The 21,508-nt window shown below is 36.7% G+C and overlaps 1 long non-coding RNA gene across 1 annotated transcript in view; it reads left to right on the top strand.

The window, feature by feature from the left end:
* Window positions 1–3,709: 3,709 nt before the first annotated feature.
* Window positions 3,710–21,508, top strand: part of LOC137633641 (uncharacterized) — a 187,465-nt gene continuing 169,666 nt past the window's right edge. Inside the window, exons 1-2 of the long non-coding RNA XR_011042328.1 lie at window positions 3,710–3,877; window positions 4,806–5,062. This is a non-coding gene — a long non-coding RNA (uncharacterized lncRNA). The remainder of the gene's footprint in view (window positions 3,878–4,805; window positions 5,063–21,508) is intronic.

Genomic DNA, 21,508 nt, shown 5'->3' with positions numbered 1-21,508 from the left:
TCCAACTAGGGTTGTAGCTTAGCAATTAATGATGATGATAATAAAAGAAACTAAAGAAGAAAAAAGTTTGTACATATGACTGTATTGTATATTTAACCTGCTAATAGAAACTCTGTTTTGGTTTAAAGGCTCCAAATTTGATGCTGGCGTAGGAATTTTTATCTTAGAGTATCGTCTATATTTACTACCGAACTTAATGGCATCCTGACTCCTATGGACATAAATAACCTTATATGAAGTGGGGCCAATTTTACAATATTTTGTCATGTAAGGAGTCTCCTACAAAATTTCAAAGGTTTTAATTCTAGTAACCCTCGAGTTTTTAAGATTTGAGAGTGCTCATTATTATTGGGCTAAGAGGTATAACAATTCAATTAATCTGGGTTCTAGCAGGTATACAAGTTGAGGTTTGCGGGATACCGACAAACCTGCTCATAAATGAAGAGGCAGATAGAGAGGTAAATGAAGCTGCAACTGAGTTGCTTTGTCGGCTACCTATTGGACACACTCGTCTGATGCACAAGGTTTTTTTTATGACTGGCTAAAATTAGCCATTTTGCAAACTGGTACCCCTTCCATAGAGGCATTTTTTTTACCTATTGCCCCACTGTTGTGTCCTTGAGAAATAGATGTGTTTGAGATTCGAGGTAGGGATAGCAGGTGGCAAAGATTCTTAGGCAGATTGGAGTATCTCTTAGAGTTCTCGTAATTCTATCTGCTGAGAAAAATTCCGTCGTCATAGGTCGTAAAACTAGGCATCGCTTAGGCCTGCTCGCACTATGGGTAACCACCTGTTAACAAACATTCTCCCGTGAGTGTATACTTGCCTGGATGCGCGCACTATACGTTTAGTGTGCGTTCTAAGAACTTTGAATATAGTATTCTCCATGTTGTGCACTCTTCCGTTCGCATTCGCTATTCACCGGGTGCACGTGGTGTTGATTTTGACTATTGCTCTCCGCTTAGCATGTGAACGCCCATCTATTTGCAATCCATGTGGCTTCTCAAGGCGAGAGAACACGCACCGAGAACATATTTTCCTCAAATACTATATTGTACATGTAGGTATGAGATACACCTACTTACTCCCTGTGTTCTATGTCACAAGGGGAGTTAGCACACTACCAGTAGGGATAAGGACTGTTCCATTCTCTTCCTTTCCTGCACAATGACTCCAACTTTTGGGAGAGAGAAAACGATCTGGGATCATTCTCGTTGTGTGTACAGGTTACGAGATGTTAGCGGCACTAGCGCCAGGCATCCGTGTGCCCTTCAATTTTGTGTTTCGTCTTTAGGGCAAGATTTTGATTGTGTTTGCTCCTTACAAGACAATTTTCCTTTGCTTTTCTTGATCAGCGTTTTCTCTTTGCATCGGCTATCCGCTGCTATTGCAAAAGTTAAACAGTTACCCAAGTTAGTTACTGCTATCAGGAACCTTATAGAAGGTTATCACCATGGGGAACCACATTACAATCGCTTACTGAGACGCGAAACCTGTCGGTGGAGAACCGCAAGATCTGGAACATGGATTAGAGCGTCCACTCTTGCCTCTGCCGTTTGTCACATTTGAATCACCAGGGAACTCATTCACTTGATTCCATTACCAGTTTCTTCACAGCACTCCTTCCATAGAGGAGGTACAAGGAAACAAACTCAGGATGGCAAATCTCTCGAAGAGTCTCGAGACTTGACAATATGTTTGTATGGCTTCATGGGAGGAGTAGCGTAGGATTTTCAGTATGGGGTATTACGCCAAAAGTACTCCATCTCGTTTATCATGTCCGAGACTATTCGCATCCCTTGATTTTAAACCATCCAGTATGGTCGGAGGAAATTTCTCCTACCTTAGGTTAATGAGTCCCCGATTAAAGAACGGGTTTGGTATTAGCGTAGGAATAAATCTCAAATTTTAAAAGTAATTTGTCATTTTCATAATTATTCAAACCTGAGTTTTGAGGTCCATTTTCCTCTTCAACTGCAAGCCTTAAATGAAAGCCTTAAGCTTAAGATTAAAGCTTGAATCTTAAGCTTTAAAGTGGCCATTTTGACAGCTGAATTTAAGTCAATCTGTAGACATATTCTTACTAAAGAACGTTACTTTGTGAAGTTAGGGAAAATACAAATTACTTGTGATATAATTCATTCTACATTTCAAGTTTAAAAGTCTATTACGTTTTATTAAATCAAACCAGACGGGTAAAAAGACATAGAAATATACCAAAGTGGTGGCGGGTACTTAAACTATAATAAAGCCAAGAACATTTTTCTTCATTCGTCCAAATTGGACTTGCTAGCAAAAAATACCATAGTAAAAACAATAATAAAATAATGATAATAATGGTCACAAATCGTAAGTGATATAACTTAGATGACAGAGTACCAGATGGGCAATATTAACTTGAAATACCAGCGAAGCGAACAACGCCACAATGGCTGCCGTCGCCGAGGAAGGCCAAGCCGATCCCAAATTAAAAGTCCACATTACTGCAAAGAGAACAAATGCCCGGTACTGTAAAAAGCTGTCAAAACAAACTATGGTACTTAACATTGGTAAAGGTGAAGTAGCAACGTCAGTCATGATGAATTAAAGCCAAAAACGGGAAAAAACACCAAGAGCACAAACAAAACGACTAAGCGAGCAAGTCCAAAACAGAAGGATGTCCTAGAGGGCGCTCGTGTTAGGTGTCGATGGCGTGGTCCAAGTGTGGTTTTTAGGGCCTCTGTTACGGCCCTTCCCTTTGATGAAGGAATTATCTAAATGGAAGACAGCCTGTGAATAGTGGTTTTCACACGCCCCTGATGTATACACGACACCCACAAGGTGCTCGCGCGAGGGTAGTAACCTCTGCATTCCATGCTTTTATCTTTCTCTGGTATATTTGGAAGATTTATATCAGAAAAGTGTAAAGAAGGACCCTTTTCACCGGCCGTCACAGGTCTCTCCCCAGAAATAGATTTTTCCTTCGTCAAAATCCATTTTATGTATATAAGAACTTTGATTGTAATCTAACAGTTTTTCAGTTATAGAGTAAGGCAAATTGAACATTCGCAAATGCAAAATGTTTTTTTTGAAGGATTTAGATCTAATGTATTGTAATATTCTGTTAAAATAGCATTTTTTAGATAGGGAAAAGTATATTAGTAAGTTTTAATTGTAATGAAACTTGCAGGGATTAAATTTTATGTCAAAAGCTGGAAATTAATAAATTTTGAAAGGGCAAGGTCAAAGGTCAAGGTTACGGTTAAGCAAAATTTCCAATTCACGTAATCAGTCATAAGTTTGGACAGTGTTGTCAGAGACTTGAAACTTGGTTCATATTTGAGTATGAATACATGTTAAGTTCAAAGGTCAAGGTCGAGAAATAAGCGGAGGTCTGCACTTTACTGAGTGCTCCTCTTGTTTTAAAAAGCAACACTAAAAGTTAAATAAATTTTTATACATGGTTTTATTTATTTGTACGTATAACCTAATTTTGTAAGTTGGCAAAACAGTCATGTAAACTGAAGTAAATTTATTTGTGTATAAAATGTATTTGCCGATTCACTTATGGTTAACATTAGTGATTTTCCGGATTCTTTATATATATTTTTAAATCCAGGTTTAGATGACATCAATATGACTTATTTTATACTAGTTAATCAAATTGTATCAGTTCCTGAAATAACTCAAAAATGCAATTCATTATATATGATTTTCATTTGGCAGGTGACCTACGATGCAGGATGAGTCAAGGACGGAGCCAATGTAGGCGACCTGTAATAAATCTCCGTTGGGAGAAGGGTCTGTTTCTCTCTCTCTCTCTCCGAGCCTCGCCCTTCGGCTCCTCCATCGGGATAGCGTACTCCCTTTCTAAACAGTTTCTACACCCTTATAAAGGTTTGTCTCTCGGTTAATAGGTATAGAAAAATGACTCGCTGGATCATTTATATTATTTGATAATTTGTGAGATTTTACCTCCAAAGAATCTGTAGGTTTGTCACCAGCTTAATTTGAAAGGGATACACAAGAATTGGTATAAAACATTGGAAAATATAGATGTACAATACACACATGGTTCAAAATTCTGTACTGGTTATCTGTAAATTATTTGTGAAGACAACAAAAAGTGTAACAGAGAGAGCGAAATGGCCCTCTGTGACTCAATGTTTTGCAAGTTAGTCAAAGATCTTGCATTGAAGCTGCATTTGTTTTCAATTATAGAATATCATGGCATCGTATTTAGTAAATCTTGTCCAGATGATAATGTAGAAAAGCTGGTCATTATTAAGCCGAGAAGTTCTTCTTCTTAAGGGAAACATGACGATGATACTGTCTATAATCTCCGTTGGTTTTGGTTAGCGTCAGTCTCTGACACGAGTGAGTTAGCGTTCAAATGCATTATAAATTCCATTCTAATAGAATACTCTTGAATAAGATTTGCTATATTACAATCACAGGTTTTTATATCCAAAAGCATTTATGGTGAATATTCATAGTTCTTGCCACAGTTACTCTCAAACTTATAGATTGTGTAGTTGTGAATAATATACAAAAGTATATTATATTCAAAACTATTCTATATAAATTTCTGTTGTTTTTGTATGGGGAAGAATGGCTAAACTTAAGTGGCCTATTCATAGTAAACAGTAAAAGGACCTGCACTGCTTATTTAAGTGCTATCATACTTATTTGAGTTGTTACTTAACGAAGCAAGCTGTTTTTCCTCCTATCAGACCTCTGGTAATTATTTTGAATATTTTATTAACAAAGTCTTGAAACAAAAAAGGCCTGGATCATTTGATGTAACTTTTCGCTTTTATTGCAGATAATCTTCCTTCAGTAATTGATGCAACACTCAATCTTCAGCAAGAAGAATTCAAGAAGGCTTTGCAAGTGCCTGAATGCAGTATAGATCAGTTAGGAGGTCTTACAAAGGCCTCAGTCAACTTCAAGAATCACACGAAGCTCTGAGGCAATTCCAAGAGTCTTACGAAGCCCTCGGTCAACTCGCCTCACCTCTTCCAAAACAATAAATGTAATCCGTCAGGAAGGTAGATAGTGTGAAAAATATCAGCACCAAAGGTACGGCAAGGTATATGGTAATGTTGCTCTGTAAATCTCAGAGCATTTCGCGATACATGTCCCAGAGAGAGAGAGAGAGACAGAGAGAGAGAGAGAATCATTTCTCAAAACTGTCTTGTTAATAAATCTGCTCATATTTTTAAATGGTATTGTCATAATATATATTATAGATAAGTCTTGTCTTGGTTACTTTAGATCATTTTATGTGAAGAATCAATATCTCTCTCACAGCTAGTGTGCATTAATACATAAATTTGAGTTGTACAAGATTCATCAAAACTGTTTTATCAATTAGTAGTGCAGGAACGGTAAGATTAGTTCCATTATTCATGATGTATTGAAGGTTTTTGCATCTTTTGTTAAACTTTTATCCCATTTATTTTGATCTGTTCCCTTTTCTTCGAGGTATTTCTTTGACAGAATTGTCTTGTGTGTTAGTGTCCGCAACCATTTGTATTCGTAACAAAGTCCGTTTGTCTATGAATATATTCACCTAAATTTGCCTTTCTTTTAATGAAGGTTTTTGGAATTGATGTGACATTAGAATTTTTGGTGAATAGGAGAATGTTGAAAAGTGTGTTCTTTCCTAGCTACAGCTTGTGTTAGCATTTGAGTTTCTTATGTCTATTAGAGATTTAGTTTGTCCTTATAAGCATTCGAGTTTGCTGTGTATTGCTTGTTAAGATATTGGGCAGAATGCAAAATTTATGAATTCCTTTTGGAAGAAGTGGATTCACATTCTATATTATTACAGTTTTCAGGACAGTCCTGTTCAATTGTTGGTTTACTCAGCCACCCGATGAGATACTACCACTAGAGAGTTACGGCATCTTTTGACTGGCCAGACAGTACTACATTGGATCCCTCTCTCTCTGATTATGGTGCATTTTTTCTTTGCCTACACACACACCGAATAGTCTGGCCTATTCTTTACGTATTCTCCTCTTGTCCTCATACTCCTGACAACACTGAGATTACCATGAAATTCTTCGTTTTGGACTAATTTTTCAGTGGCCACTATTTTCTTTGTAAGGGTAGAAGAGATTCTTTAGCTATGGTAAGCAGCTCTTCTAAGAGAATCAACCATTGTTCTCTAATCTTGGGTAGTGCCATAGCCTCTATACCATGGTCTTTCACTGTCTCTTGCTTAAGGGTACACTCTGGTACGTAATTCTATCTTATTTCTCTTCCTCTTGTTTTGTTAAATATTTATAGTTTATATAGGAAATATTCATTTTTAATCTTGTTGCTCTAAGAATATTTTATTTTTCTTTGTTTCCTTTCCTCCGGTGCCTTGGAAGACCACGAAGGTAGGAGCAGTAGGGGATTCAGCATTATGAAGCTTCATCTGTGGTGGATAACGGGGGAGGGTAGGCTGTGCCACCCCTAGCAGTACCAGCTGAACTCGGTTGAGTCCCTTGTCAGGCTGGGAGGAACGTAGAGAGTAGAGGTCCCCTTTTCTGTTTCAGTTGTTCGATGTCAGATACCCCCCAAAATTGAGGAAAGGGCCTTGGTATATATATGTATGTCCTTTCCTCACTGAGTTATTTTCCCTGTTGGTGCCCCTGGGCTTATAGCATACTGCTTTTCCAATTAGGGTTGTAGCTTAGCAGGTAATAATAATAATAATAACGGTCTTGGGCCTTTTGTCTGACTACCACCTATTTGTATTTGGCTGAAATATATAGGAAAGCAATAATTTGAGACCAGGTTATCCGGCTCCCTCTTGTTTCGTGGTTTTCAGATGATGCAAGGTACAGGCTCCTGCCTTATAGCAGATCGTATTTCTACGTCTTCCCGGTGAGGTCAGGTTTGGGGAATCAAATTCTAGAAGCATTTGGTGTTATTGAAAAACACTGGTTATGAATTTTATAATTAATAGATAAGTTTTTGGGAAATCATTGAATTGTTTGGTGTTTCATATGCCATTATGAGAATATTCTTTGAAACAGGTTATGCTACTTATTACTATTCAGGGCATATTTACCTGATTCGGACAAGTCTATTAATGTTAACTGCCCTTTAATTAAAGATTTCTTGCCTGTCTTTTAGGAGAAATTCAGAGTTGGCCTTTTAAGAAAACTTTATAAGAACAGTTGATTTGGTTATGAAACTGTTCCGCCAAAGTCTTCATGTCTTAAGGCATTGTTAAGTACCTGAAGAAGGATTTAATCATTTGCACGGTAGCTGTTGAAGGAGAGTTGTCTATGTCAAAGAAAGTATTTACATATCGTAGTTTTTTCATGAAGGTACAAATATTTGGGCCATTTCCTGACTGATTTTTCCATGTTAGCTTATAAAAACAATTTGTGTTGTGAATTTGCCTGGCCACCTGTTTGCGTCGCACCGTCTCATGCGAAATCATGTGATGGTAAAGTTTCTGTTGTCGAGTAAAAGGTCATTAAACAACAGGAGAAACCAAGCTTGAAGTCTCCTCTGGTATTTTCCTTACATTTAGAAGAAGAAATTCAGTAATCTCTTTTTTTCATACACTTACGATTAAGAGTTTGGAGTTGCATTCTGATAGTTTAATTAAAGAAGAAACTGCATCTCAGTTTCAAGTTTGGAGTCTGCCTCAAACTGACCTGTTGGTGATAGTGTCAAGTCGCCTTTTCAGATTCCCACCAAAGATGTCCATCGCACCGAAGTTCTTTCCATCGTAAAATTTGGTAAAGGCCAGGAATTTACGTGAAATATCTACTGTTTTATTGAGTAAAAGATCTGGTTACTTTTTCTCGTTGATATACAAGACGGTAGTTTAGTTTTTGTATAAAAATCTTCTGGAGATTGGAGACCGTTTCTCGTGTTCAAAGTTGTAACTTCTCTATGGAGAACCCTGCCGTGTGTTTGGTTGGAAATTTGATTATTATTATTAGCCAAGCTACAACTCCAGTTAGAAAAGCAGGATGCTAGTAGTCCAAGGACTTCAACAGGGAAAAATAGCCCAGTGAGGAAAGGAAATAAGGAATTAAATAAACTAAGTAAGAAGTAATGTTTCCAATGACATTGTCAGATGTTTTTTTCATGTCATGGTTCACTTAGTATCAAGGGAGTACTGTAACTCGAGTATACATTTCCAGCAGAATTTATTGGTTTGTCTGAGTGCAGCTCTTAGAGTCTTTGCAAGAGAGAAGACTCCAGTATGAGTTTTTAATCTTCAAAGAACACATTGTCTCCAGGACAAACCTTTAAGAGATATATTTGGGGAAAATTGTAATATTGTTAACTTAAAAAAATTTCTGCTGATTATTGGGTTACATCACAAGTTTTAATTCCTTTCATTTATTTAATCTTTTTAACATCCTCTTATTTCACACTTAGATGTTATACCTAAGTGATGTGATTTGTTTTATAGTTTTGAATGATGCCTAAAGGTGCGTGTGTACAGATATGGTTGATTCATTCCTATCATAGTTGAATGGCCTTAGATGCCCTAGTGCTTGGCTTGAGGCCTAAATTCTACCCAATCAAAGTAGTTAAATCCTCAGTGGATAGAATTCTTTGAGACAATTGTCTAGTTCTCAAAGATAATTGAGAAGTCCTTCTTTAAAACCTGTAGGTTCTTTTGAACGTGTTATCAAGTCTGGGATGTTGGTCATTTCAAGAATTCTTGTCTGATTCTGTCTTAATCAGTTTATTTAGGAATGAGAATTGCCTGGGTGTCTTTCCATGACTTTCTGTGGGAGAGAAGAAGAATTCAGAACTTTCTACTTAGGATCAAAAAGCTTTTAAGAAATTCCCCCACCATAAGTAGATGAGTGTTCCCAGAACTGTCTTCTTAGGAGAAGTAAATTCCTATTTGCTCGACTTAATATTCCCCTTACAGATTCATCTTCAAACAGGACGGGACAGATTTTAGAGGTAAAATTAGTTCCTATTGTATTCCATCCACCAAAAATCATTTGCAACTTCTAGATTCGAGGGATTTTCTTCAGAATCTACTTCAGTGAGGAAGTCCTAAGTTTCTGAATCTGTCTGGTAAAATGGGGAGCTACTCTGGAGACAGATCATCTATCGATAATTGCACGATTGTAGAGTTGCAAACGCTCCAAAATTGCTTAGTTACTTTGTGTTCAAGGCACCAGTTCTGTCTGGTTATCTAGTGAAAGTAAACGTCATTGCTATACACTCTTGACGACATGATGCCTTTGGCAATAAACAGTATTGAGAAATGGGGCCACAAGGTCAAGAAATATTTCCCCAAACTAGAACTTTGTTTTGAACAAGAGATGGACAATTTTTCCCTCGTTTCATTCTGGGAAATTGATGTCTTATTGGAATCATTAACCGAATGGTTTTCTTGTTCTTAGGTGTGTGTCTGCATGAGGAGAGTTTAGGTTTAACCATTGATTGACATAAGTTTTCAATTTCAATAAAGTTTCCCTCGTAAGATTTTCAAGATTGAGTGTTTTCACCTTATCAAGTCTGGGGATGTGAATGCAAGTATTGTTCTTATAGAGCCAGTTTGCCCCCTGTCAGAGTTTTAAATATCTGGGACTCATTTAGTGAGGAAACCATTTCTGTTACTCAATTGGAAATCCTCTCAGACGATACAATTTCCACATGGGACTTTTTCAAAAGAATATTTTTCCATTATAGCAGCTAGAAAGACTTGTCTTAACATCAACGACTTACTGTACATGTTTTTCTTAGTTTAAAAGTAGAAAGATTTAAAGTATTGAAATCAGTTTAAGAAATTTTTATAGGTTATAAAGAGAGGTTTTTCTCTAGTCAAATTATGGTTGCATTTATTTTGACCTCAGTTTTGCAATAGATTTTGTTAGTGTGATCAGATGTTGCAAGGTCCTTTATTATTGAAAAAACTTCTTCCAAATCCAATTCCATTAAATCAGGATGTTGTACTAAGGTATTTGAGCTGTTGGTTTGATCCTCTGGATAAAGTTTCCTCAGTGTCTGGTGAAATTGTTTTGTTTAAGCTACAGACAGAAGAATGAGCAAGTCCTTTCTCTACTTTCTCTACAAGCTTATTCCTATTTGGGGATACTATAATGGTTCCTCAATACACTCTTCTTCCATTTCCTTCTGTCCAGTGCATCTTCCTCGCTCAGTCCCAACTCCCTCATGTCTCTCTCCACACTGTTAATCCATCGCAGTTTTTGTCTACCTAAACTTCTCCCACATGGTAGTCCCGCATCCATCATATTATCTTCCTTATTGGATAGTTTTCCTCTCGTTTCTATGTCTCTACCATTACATACATGTTTAATTAAGATTCTAGTATTAATACTAGAGTCTATTGCTAGAGAGAAAAAGTCTGTTGAGTGAAGAGGTTACCCCATACTTTTCTCATTCCTCTCTTTAATGTAGTTTGAGGAATAACCTTTGAAAACTTTCATTCCAGTTAGAGCATTGAAACTCAAACCAATAAGGTCAAGATCTCAAATATTCTTTCAAAATTCTGTTTTGTATCGTATTTAAACTTGCAAAGATCTATTTTTGAAAATGCTCTCCTATTTTAACCTTTAGAAGGCTTACATACTGTAGTAGTGTAAGTCTTGGTTAACATTTTGATGAAAGTTTTCTATCAGAATCAAGTGTGAAATCTCATATTAGAAGATCAGCTCCTACTTGAAGTTTAACCACAGATTTATACTCTGCAAGAGTTATCAATACAACAGAGTTGTGTCAGCCAACTGTATTTGCTAACTGATAAGCCTCTGTACCATGGTCTTCCACTGTCTTTGGTTAGAGTTCTCTTGCTTGAAGGTACACTTATTTCCTTTCCTCACTGGGCTATTTTCCATATTAGAGCCCTTGGTCTTTTACTATCCTTAGCTAAGGTAGTAATAATAGAATTATTATCATCAGGGGAGATTTTAAAGTGGTTGATATTCTTTTTAAGTTTTCTGTGGCACTCTAGCAGTGCCAGCCGAACTCTGTTGAGTCCCTTGTCAGGCTGGGAGGAACATAGAAAGGAGACGTCCCCTTTTATGTTTCATTTGTTTGATGTCGGCTACCCTCCAAAATTGGGGGAAGTTCCTTGGTATATGTATGTAGGTACTAGTTGATAGGTTTAAGGTGGCGAGTTATTCAGGTTGCAAGTGGCATATGTCTATCAAATTAGGTATAGACATTTTCTTAAACATAGTCTGGTTATCTTCTCTCTAGTCTGTCGCTATCTTTGTTCAGACAAGATTTGGTTGATACCAAATTTGAGTTAAAGCTGAGATTACTTTTGAAAATATTTTTATATATTAGATTTATGTTAAACCTACTACAGCAATTTAGTATTCAATGCATACATTCCATGAAGGGTCATTAAGATAAACCTAATTATTAAACTGAAATTATTTCAATACTTTCTTGGTATTCATGTAAGTTCCTACCCAGATCTATGTTTTTACTATGCAATTCCTTTGGGAAGAATAAGGAGACAGCTTCCCCAATCAGTCCATTTACCTGTACCATCTCTCTGTGGGAACAGTTTGCAAATACTTTATCTTTGTGAAATATATTCTTTGTATCTTATTTGGTCAACGGTCTTCATTTTGAATTGAATAATACATGAATTCCAAATAAGTATTTAAAGTTAATTCAGTTTAGATTTTAATATATATTTCAAAAGAATGAATATTTTCCTGCATAGGACTGGGTCCTCGGTTGAAAGAATTCAGTCTTTTGTTTTCTTGTTCTCTTCCATATTTGGGTTTAAGACCTTGACTTTATGAGATGCGGAAGTTTGCGTTTGTTAAGCAAAGAGTATTCAGTTCGCAGACCCTACTTGATATGAATCCAATCTTGGCTGCCGTTCATGGTTTTGCATTTTCTGTCCATCCTCTTCTAGCTTTGACTTCACGGTTTAACTGAAAGGTTTTCCCCAGGGCTCTGTTGGCAAATGGTCTCCCAGCACTTAACACCTTTCTTATATAGCCCAAGTTCAAGATATGTATAGGTATTGTTGAATCGGTCACCATTTAGTGTCTCGGTTTTTGTAAGACTTAAAAAAAAAGGTTATTTTTTGTAACTGTTTGACCCCTTCCTTAGGTAGATCTCTTTAGAGTTTCACTATTCTCAATGTTCTGTCTGGTTTCTTGGTAACAAGATCTCATATTTCCTGATCTTATGACTTCTGTATATTACTGTAGCACAAAAGACGATGGCACAATGATTGTGAATCATCTTGAGTGTCTTATTTCTTGGCTTTTTATTGTATTTCATCTCAATTTAATTTTGTCTTTGAGTAGGAGAAAATCTTGAGAGATATTTGGACTTGAGAAGTGACTCTAACTTTATATTGAAATTATGATAGTAACTTAGTATTTGGTTCTTTATTATGATCAAAATATGTGAAAATTGTAAATTTCCATCTTGCAGTGTAGAACTTATAGTTTTGGTCAGGGTAGTTAAACTTGTCAGTATAAAAAAACTTTTAACCTCCACAGCTATTGCCAGAAATATGCATATTTCTGTCCTATCTATTTCAGGTAATACTTGGAGAGATTTTGATAGATACCATATGTTTTGTACTGGTTAATCCAAGTAACTAATAATTTGAACGCTGTTAAATATGAGGACGTAAAAAAGGTTTTAGCGTTAGCAAAACTTTGCAGGTTTTAAAGATGTATAGTCTGGCCTATTCTTTCCACATTCTCCTCTGTTCTCTTACACCTGACAACACTGAAATTACCAAACAATTCTTCATTACTCAAAGGGGTTAACTACTGCACTGTAATTGTTCAGTGGCTACTTTCCTTTTGATTAGGGTAGAAGAGAGACTTCCGCTATGGTAAGCATCTCTCTCTCTCTCTCTCTCTCTCTCTCTCTCTCTCTCTCTCTCTCTCTCTCTCTCTCTCTCTCTCTCTCTCTCTCTCTCAAGGGGTTAACTACTGTATTGTAATTGTTCAGTGACTACTTTCCTCTTGATTAGGGTATAGCCTATGACACACACACACACACTCACTCACTCACTCTCTCTCTCTCTCTCTCTCTCTCTCTCTCTCTCTCTCTCTCTCTCTCTCTCTCTCTCTCTCTCTCTCTCTCTCTCTCTCTCTCTCTCTCTCTCTCTCTCTCTCTCTCTCTCTCTTTCTCTCTCTCTCTCTCTCTCTCTCTCTCTCTCCTCTCTCTCTCTCTCTCTCTCTCTCTCTCTCTCTCTCTCTCTCTCTCTCTCTCTCTCTCTCTCTCTCTCTCTCATTGAGAAATTAGCTGTGATATATATTAATTTTTAATAGAAAATTACTTTAAAATCATTTTTTAAAATAATTACAAACTAGTCATTTGACAATTTTCAATATCATATGATAAATTATAGATAAAATTGCATTTTGAAACTAGAAAATAAGAATGACTAACATGTTATTTGACCATTTTAAGTATACTGTAGAGTCAATCCTTTAAAATTTTTGAAAATATTGGTTAAAAAACACATTAATATTACATCTCTATGCTTTTATTTAGCAGGAAAATTTCCATTATACTTTTTTTAGACTTTTGTTTTCCAAATTTGGTTTCTATTTCCAAAGTGATTTTTCTCATAAGTTATAATTTCCTCATCTTAAAAACCTCTTTTAAAACATTCTGGTTTACAAGTTCCTTATTCTGTCTGGACTTCAAGTTGTTGGTAACTTCAAGTTTGAATTCATCTTCATCATCATCTCCTCCTACGCCTGTTAGATTTCGCCAGCCGTCTCTATCTTGAGCTTTTAAATCAATACTTCTCCATTCATCATCTCCTACATGCTTCATAGCCCTCATCTATGTAGGCCTGGGTCTTCCAACTCTTCTAAGTGCCTCGTGGAGCCCAGCTGAACATTTGGTGAACTAATCTCTCTTTTGGAGTGCGAAGAGCATACCCAAACCATCTCCATCTACCCCTCGCCATGATCTCATCCACATATGGCACTCTAGTAATCTCTCTTATAGTCTCATTTCTAATCCTGTCCTGCCATTTCACTCCCAATATCCTTCTGAGAGCTTTGTTCTCAAATCTACTAAATCTATTGGAGATTGTTCCATTGTCATACCATGACTTTTGTCCATGTAATAATGATAGTAATATATTCTAAAGTTTGAGTTAAAATATTCTAAATAACTTGATATTTAGTAAAATACATTACCAAGGTATGTTAGTTTAAGTCATTACAGAAGTATCATAGAAAATTGTGGTCAAACTTAATTTCAATTGGTTTTGTAGCTTCTAAATTTACCCTTTTGTAAGCGCAAACTTTGTAGAGATCGTTAAAGGAAAGAACGGCCAGTAATTTGAGCTCTGGAAGCATTTTAAATGTTATACAGTATATACCGTCTGAGCAAAGGTCTGGCTGTGAATTTAGCCTTCTGGAAGGATACACATCCCATGAAATTTAACTTTCAGAATATATTAAAGATGTTCCATTGATTGTAGAAGGACTGGGTAGAAGGAATTATGTAGTTGTTATGGGTGACTTAAATGCTAGAGTGGGCGCTGGAGAGGTAGAAGGTGTCATTGGAAAGTATGGCGTACCAGGTGAAAATGAGAGTGGTGAGAGACTGGTAGATATGTGTGTTGAACAAGAGATGGTAATAAGTGCTAGCTTTTTTAAAAAGAAAGATAAAAATAAGTATACATGGGTGAGAGTGGCAAATGGAAGAGTAGTAGAAAGGGCATTAATGGATTATGTGTTGATATCTAAGAGAATGTTTGGAAGATTGAAAGACGTGCACGTGTTTAGGGGTATGGCTAATGGCATGTCTGATCATTTTTTGGTGGAAGGAAAATTAGTTGTAGCAAAAGAGTGGGGGAATAGAGTAGGTGGATGTAAAAGGGAGCTAGTGAGGGTTGAAGAGCTAATAAAACCGGGGGTAAAAAGTAAATATCAGGAAAGGTTGAAAATGGCATATGACGAGGTGAGAGTAAGAGAAACTGGTAATTTAGAGGAGGAGTGGAAGTTAGCAAAAGAAAATTTTGTTGGGATTGCAAGTGATGTATGTGGCAAGAAGGTTGTTGGAGGCAGCATGAGGAAGGGCAGTGAATGGTGGAATGAAGGAGTGAAGGTAAAAGTGGAAGAGAAAAAGAGGGCTTTTGAAGAATGGCTGCAGAGTAATAGTATAGAGAAGTATGAAAAATATAGAGAGCAAAAGGTGGAAGTAAAGCGCAAGGTACGTGAGGCAAAGAGGGCAGCTGACCTGAGGTGGGGTCAGGGACTGGGTCAGTCATATGAAGAGAATAAGAAGAAGTTTTGGAAAGAAGTGAAGAGAGTAAGGAAGGCCGGCGCAAGAATTGAAGAGACAGTGAAAGATGGAAATGGAAGGTTGTTAAAAGGAGAGGAGGCAAGGAAAAGGTGGGCGGAATATTTTGAAAGTTTGCTGAATGTTGAGGATGATAGGGAGGCAGATATAATTGCTGTTGCAGGTGTTGAGGTGCCAGTGATGGGAGATGAGAATGAGAGAGAGATTACAATAGAGGAAGTGAGGAGAGCACTAGATGAAACGAGAGTAGGAAAAGCATCTGGTATGGATGGTGTGAAAGCTGAGATGTTGAAGGAAGGGGGTTTGACTGTACTTGAATGGTTGGTGAGATTGTTTAATGTGTGTTTTGTGTTGTCAATGGTACCAGTAGATTGGGTCTGTGCATGTATTGTACCACTATATAAGGGTAAGGGAGATGTGCATGAGTGTTGTAACTCAAGAGGTATTAGTTTGTTGAGTGTAGTTGGAAAAGTGTATGGTAGAGTACTGATTAATAGGATTAAGGATAAAACAGAGAATGCAATCTTGGAAGTACAGGGTGGTTTTAGAAGAGTTAGGGGTTGTATGAATCAGATTTTTACAGTTAGGCAGATATGCGAGAAATATTTAGCAAAAGGTAAGGAGGTGTATGTTGCGTTTATGGATCTGGAGAAAGCATATGATAGAGTTGATAGGGAAGCAATGTGGAATGTGATGAGGTTATATGGAGTTGATGGAAGGTTGTTGCAAGCAGTGAAAAGTTTCTACAAAGGTAGTAAAGCATGTGTTAGAATAGGAAATGAAGTGAGCGATTGGTTTCCGGTGAGAGTGGGGCTGAGACAGGGATGTGTGATGTCGCCGTGGTTGTTTAACTTGTATGTTGATGGAGTGGTGAGAGAGGTGAATGCTCGAGTGCTTGGACGAGGATTAAAACTGGTAGGCGAGAATGATCATGAATGGGAGGTAAATCAGTTGTTGTTTGCGGATGATACTGTACTGGTAGCAGACACAGAAGAGAAGCTTGACCGACTAGTGACAGAATTTGGAAGGGTGTGTGAGAGAAGGAAGTTGAGAGTTAATGTGGGTAAGAGTAAGGTTATGAGATGTACGAGAAGGGAAGGTGGTGCAAGGTTGAATGTCATGTTGAATGGAGAGTTACTTGAGGAGGTGGATCAGTTTAAGTACTTGGGGTCTGTTGTTGCAGCAAATGGTGGAGTGGAAGCAGATGTACGTCAGAGAGTCAATGAAGGTTGCAAAGTGTTGGGGGCAGTTAAGGGAGTAGTAAAATATAGAGGGTTGGGCATGAATGTAAAGAGAGTTCTATATGAGAAAGTGATTGTACCAACTGTGATGTATGGATCGGAGTTGTGGGGAATGAAAGTGATGGAGAGACAGAAATTGAATGTGTTTGAGATGAAGTGTCTAAGGAGTATGGCTGGTGTATCTCGAGTAGATAGGGTTAGGAACGAAGTGGTGAGGGTGAGAACGGGTGTAAGAAATGAGTTAGCGGCTAGAGTGGATATGAATGTGTTGAGGTGGTTTGGCCATGTTGAGAGAATGGAAAATGGCTGTCTGCTAAAGAAGGTGATGAATGCAAGAGTTGATGGGAGAAGTACAAGAGGAAGGCCAAGGTTTGGGTGGATGGATGGTGTGAAGAAAGCTCTGGGTGATAGGAGGATAGATGTGAGAGAGGCAAGAGAGCGTGCTAGAAATAGGAATGAATGGCGAGCGATTGTGACGCAGTTCCGGTAGGCCCTGCTGCTTCCTCCGGTGCCTTAGATGACCGCGGAGGTAGCAGCAGTAGGGGACTCGGCAGTATGAAGCTTCATCTGTGGTGGAAATGTGGGAGGTTGGGCTGTGGCACCCTAGCAGTACCAGCTGAACTCGGCTGAGTTCCTGGTTAGGCTGGAGGAACGTAGAGAGTAGAGGTCCCCTTTTTTGTTTTTTGTTTTGTTTCTTGTTGTTGTCGGCTACCCCCCAAAATTGGGGGAAGTGCCTTTGGTATATGTATGTATGTATTGATTATTATTATTATTATTACTAGCCAAGCTACAACCCTAGTTGGAAAAGCAAGACGCTAGAAGCCCAAGGGCTCCAATAGGGAAAAATAGCCCTGTGAGGAAAGGAAATGAGGAAATAAATAAATGATTGATTTGCTTAAAAGATCTGTTAAGTGGAAACTGCTTATAATTGTTTCACAAGATATTTTGTTTATTAAATTGTTTGTCATAATTTGTACAAATTTGAATATATTTAACTGGACTGATAATGTATGTAAACATAGGAATTGAATAATTAATTGGAGATTTTAATAACAATGTAGATCAAGGTTAAAAAGAATTTCATATTTGTAAAGTAACAGTTCTTTTAAACAAGTAATTTTTTATCAAATCTTTTCTTTGGACAACTAAGCCAGTGAGGAATTAATATCTTGAGTCTTGGACAACTAAGTCAGTGAGATATAGCAGAAACAGACAAGTCCAGAAAGGTTGTCCATTTTAACCAAATTTTTAGATATTAAATTTGTCACTTTCATCAAATTGAAAAAAATATAGTATTTTCTAAATAATTTTTCATTTTGATGTAAAATCTTTGGTTTTCAACCACTCATTCATCTTAATATTCATAATTTTCATTGAAATAATTTCTTGGTGTTTGAGTAACTAATTTATTATATTGTTGCAAGGAATCAAATTATATATTCTGAAAATATGATTTTGCATTAATTTTTAATTTCACAAAACTGTAATTTGAAATTATAATTTAATATGATTTTGCATTGATTATTTAACTATTAAATGATGATGGTTTTTATGATCATAAAAATGTATTTTGTAACATATTTAAATATTCCTGGATTGTGATGAATATACCATATCATTTTGAGGAGGACTGTCGTCATTTTGGTCGAGTGTTGGTCACTAGTAAGTGGTTTAACATCTCAGAGGCGTTTTATAAATACACTACTGTATAATACAACAGCTGTAGAGATGTGAGAAGTCCTGTATTACTGATATGAACCTATACATCTCCTCCTGCTTATTCTCTTTAAGCTATAACAATGTTTTCGACATTGTTACAGATTAAAGAAAAACAGGAAATGTATAGTATGATATATCATTAATACAGTACCTCTGTAAGCTATACAACTGTATTATACAGTAGTGTATTTCTCAAACGACTTGGAGAATTGAATTCACTTACGAGTGTCCAACAATCGACCTAAATGACGACAGTACTCCTCAAAATGATGTGGTATATTTAAAACAATACAGGAACATTTAAACTCGAATTTAAAAACAAATTTTTTATGAACTTACACCATGATTCATTTGTTATATTTTGGGTTAATATTTTATGCCTTTTACTTGCATAATAATGCATCATGATGTATGGAAAATATTACTATGTAAGAATATGTAATCAAAACAAGGACTAATAAAATACATAAGTTGAAGATTTACTTTTATTTAATTAAAGTACAAAAATATAAAAATATAAATTTTTTTAAATTTTATTTTTTCATATACATTAGTGTCCCCCCCAAAATAGGGGCTGACCTCACGGAACTGCTTTGCAGGCACTTGGCGACCTTCCCTTTGTGCCCTGCAGGTCAGAGAATCCGTACAGTCGGCAGACAATGCCGGAGTAACTACCGAGACTATTGTGTCGTGTGCCTTTTATCTGAATGGGAAATTGAGTATCTGGCAACTGCCTTGGTTAATGGGAGAATTGCCACTAAGAGGTCTTCCATTTTTGGTTAAAGTAAAATTGGTTTTCTCAAAGTTAGTAAGAAGTTATAACTTAAGATGAAACTGCCATATTTTATCCTTTATATAAAGTCCTTAGATGTAATTCTTAAAAGGTGATTTAAAGTGTCATAATTAAAGAGGTAATCTTGAACCAGAATTAGTTGGGAAAATTATAAAGTCACATTTATAGTTTGGTTAACCGACTGATTTTCAAAAGTTCCATTTAATAAACTCAGGCAAAATTGCTTTATAGAATCATGACAAGATATTAAATTTATATTCTTTACCCGTTCAAAGCCAAACACTATCTTTAACAAAGCTATTTCATATTCCTTTTAAAAAAATCAAACTTAATTCCATTTTACATCTCGGTCAGATGGAATACTGTCGGCAGAAAGTATGTTTACACAAGATGAGTATCCGTGTACCTATACCATGTGATCGGAAGGTGTACTTTCTATAAGACACTTAGGGTGTCATTTCAGTTTTGTCGTATATTCTAATTTCTGTAATGCAATATCATAGAAAATAAGTCCAGTTTAAGAATATAGAATATTAAAAAAGCATTAGAATTGGCCATTAGTTGCACATTCCTTTCATATAAAAAATAATTGTATAAATAATAAATTCCAATTAAAATTTAATTCACCAAACTAAGAATGTATTATAAATGTGACCTCAAACTTCAAACACATTTTTTTCCATGTATTTACAACAAAATATTTTGATTACAAAGAAATTACTTATTTATTTCACTACTTTTCATAAAACGTACCTGTTTCATTCCTCCTGAATAAGAAATACTTAGTGTGTGCTTAGTCAAACGATTGAATAGTGAAATGAAGTATTTATTCAATTGAATTACACAATAGTTAACCTGAATTCTACATTATTCATATCATAGCATCAGAAGAATTATGAAAAACTGAAAAATATAAATGAATCTTCATTAATGTTCAGATATTTATAATTTACTTGAATGTAACAAGTCGCCAACGAACGCACGAGTCTTCGTTTCGAGCACATTTTATTAAACCAGGTTTTGAAAACTTCCGAGAAAGCAGCAAAGACCAAACACACGTCCGATAGACACCGTTTACACGCGATGCTTCTCTGATGGGCGAAAGACTTTGGAAAAGGGGGTGACATCCGTCCGGGGTACTGCCCCGACGTCCACTAAACTCACCCCAGCGAGACGCCGGATCGAACTAGCGTTGCATTCCCCCGAACAGACGAGATAGCACAGGCAGCGTGCCCGCCCAGGCAAGGCTCCGAGAGACGTGCTTAAGGTACTAAGGTGACCTTCAATACCATAAGACACCAGTCGGATACCTTCCTGGGCGGGCAAATTACTGCCTGACCTTTACGTAATATCAAACTATCTGTACATAATAAAGTTATTTCCTACTTGTTCTGTTAACCAAAAGGCGAGATTTATTTATAATGTCCCTTTCCAATTATGCGGTTTTAACAAATGGCCGTCTGAAATCTCTGATTGTCCTTGATATTGTATCGGTTTGGATATCTTCACAATGATCTTCATTTCAACTGGCTGACACAGCGGCAAATTCATAAAAAGGAGGACAAATTTCAAGACAGAATCCTCTATCCGTGCGAGTAAACTTTCTAGGAATGAAGCAAATCATCCACTATTTCTACAATATTCATCAAACTTCATTAAACAGACAACATATTAGGAATGGTGCAAAAGGAACAGCAACCAATTTGGGCGAGGATATGAACCAGAGGATGATAAAGTCCCACGAACACGACTAATCAATTGGTAACAATTGTGCCAAGACTCGATAACAGATTTCTATTCAGACTCTCAATAAGGTAATATCATAAGTCCTTTTCTAAGTCATGTCCAAGTCATTTGTATTCATGAGGAAATGCCAAAGTCCCTGTCTCCACTAGCAGATGAAATAGGCAGAGATCATCCAAATCAATTTGATGTCAACATTGTAGAAGCAACGAGAATATAACAAGATTGAAAAATCCTTTACTCCTATCTTGGTGTAAGAACAAGCTTCAGTCTTGCACCAATGAGATCTGGATTTAGGAGTTTGGGCCAAATTGCACCAGGGTAAAATGAGGAAATATAAAATGCAGAGAGGAAACGAAAGATCAATTGAAAAGCGATGCATCATTTTATTCAACAAGCAAGACAACTTCAGTGTGCCCCAGATCTAGCACACTCAAAGGTGTATGGGTATTGGGCAACGAACCTCCAACCAGACTCGCTAGACATAGACCAAGATTGTGAGGACAACTGTAGGCAAATCCAAAGGAAAATGATGGGAACATGTCACTTAATAAAAAGCTTGACGTCTTCACAAAACAATTTCATAGATGATTACTCAAAAAGACTCGAAGGAAGCAAGCTACTATACACAGTAGGACGTCCTTCTAAAACCTCATCCAATCAAAGCTCATATGACATTAGAAAGGATTTTGATTAGCAAATAACTATAAACAGAACTTCCCCAAATGAGACAGAGCAATAAGTTTATTTTCGTAAATGTAAAGA

Source organism: Palaemon carinicauda, chromosome 43, assembly GCF_036898095.1.
Source record: "Palaemon carinicauda isolate YSFRI2023 chromosome 43, ASM3689809v2, whole genome shotgun sequence".
Classification (NCBI taxonomy): Eukaryota; Metazoa; Arthropoda; class Malacostraca; order Decapoda; family Palaemonidae; genus Palaemon; species Palaemon carinicauda.
The sequence above is the reverse complement of the archived record's forward strand: the minus strand, read 5'-3'. Positions and strand labels throughout refer to the sequence as shown.